Source organism: Cyprinodon variegatus, unplaced genomic scaffold, assembly GCF_000732505.1.
Source record: "Cyprinodon variegatus isolate N-32 unplaced genomic scaffold, C_variegatus-1.0 Scaffold76, whole genome shotgun sequence".
NCBI classification, from domain to species: Eukaryota; Metazoa; Chordata; class Actinopteri; order Cyprinodontiformes; family Cyprinodontidae; genus Cyprinodon; species Cyprinodon variegatus.
In genome coordinates, this window is record NW_015150529.1 from 887,578 (window position 1) to 889,314 (window position 1,737).

At 36.2% G+C, this 1,737-nt stretch overlaps 1 protein-coding gene across 1 annotated transcript in view; it reads right to left on the bottom strand.

Moving 5' to 3' along the window:
- Positions 1-1,737, bottom strand: part of LOC107083520 (afadin-like) — a 158,249-nt gene that overhangs the window by 100,819 nt on the left and 55,693 nt on the right.

Consider the following 1,737-nt stretch of genomic DNA (forward strand, 5'->3'; position numbering starts at 1 on the left):
ATATTAAACTTCCGTACCGTGTTTATTCTGCGTGGCAATGCGTGAACCGTGACCCCCATACCGTGACGATTCGGTACGAATACAATGCCAGCCCTAATGTCCAACATAAGTTTTCAATTTTTCCTCGCCTATATATCTAAGGGACATATAAGGTTGAGCTAAAGATAATGTGATAAACAAGAATATCTTCTTGAATCATTAGTTCAGCAGAGAAGCATCTGAGCCGTTAGGCTACAACGCATTTATCTGATAGAATAATCACAAAAGCAACTAGGCAGGAGGATTTTTAGAAATGTATAAAATAACCGTTTGTGATTCCCGTCTCCCCAGCAGCTGTCCGCACTGAAGACAGCGGTCAGAGCTGTTTTTAGAGCCTCCTCACTCGTCCATCTGTCTGTCTGGCAGAGCCATTAGGTAATGCCTGAGTCACAAACCCATCCAGTCAGCATGTTTGTGTCGTTCAGTCAACATGGTTTCAATGTGTGTAAACACGCCGGCGTGAGACTTTCTAATAAGCATACGGCACTCCTGGGGTTCGGTTACAACACGTCAAGAGATCAATGCCAACTATGAAAAACAAACAGTGCCTTACTATAAACTAGAAACTGTAGATTAGAGAGCAGGGATAAACAGAACTGAGTCGATGGGTTTTATGAGAAGAAACTGCCGTAGAAAACCTCAATCATCGGTGCACGGTTTGGATTTACGCTTTTAAGCATTCAAAGACAGGAGCAGCAGTGACTGGAGATGTTGGTTAACTCACTTGGAGTTAAATAAAAATTTATTCTGGAGATTTGCAGTTTTGGATAATTTTGAAAATATAATAACCTGCTTTCTGGAAAGTTATGACTTAATTTATCACCTTCCATATGACTGTATTGTTCAAGTTTTAACCGTAGATTCTCATCTGAAGGACGATTCTCCTTTGCTGGCTTGTTTTAAATGTTCACATCATTTGTTGACATAAGAGGGTGCTATAAACTACAAACGATGGTGGCACCAGCAGAAATTCTCTCAGAACCATCAATAGTCTGCAGCATATTGCTTTTATTAAGCTCAAATCCATCAAGTTATTTTTCAATCTGTGAGCTCAGTTTTAGTTTCCTTCTTTATTTAATGCAACTGTTAAAATCTCCACTATTAAGATCTTTAAAGGCAAAGTTATAAATCTGTTGAAAAGGATAGACTTTATAATTTGATTCATTATTAGACGCAATCTTGTAATCCCTTACATTCCTTCCAAATGGGTTTTTTAACTGCTTTCTCTATAAAAGAGCTTGTAGCACATTTTTCCTTTAAATGTCTATTCAAGCAAAGCTTACAGAAATTTATTTTCATGCTTTAAAATCCTTAAAAGAAAGAAACAGTTGTACAACATCTGAAGCCATGAAAGTAAAACGGAAATCAGTGCCGGCATTGAAATATATTTTGATAATGGTCTGAAGGAATTTTAATCTGAGGCTGGTTTTTAATCTGAGGCTGTGCTCAAACTAATCCAATATAGAGCACTAGACATTCAGACACTGTCAGTAATACTTTAATTGTCTAAAGCCATTGATTCAAGTTTAGTTGGTAGCATGAGGTCAAAAAAAATTGAATAATAAATATATATTTTGCACATTTATAACTTATGTTAAACTGCAATAATTTTCTCATGTACGCTATGACCATTTTTCTCATTCGTGTAATGTAAAACTTAAGAAATATGAAATCTCAAAAAAAATTTGTTATGGTTAG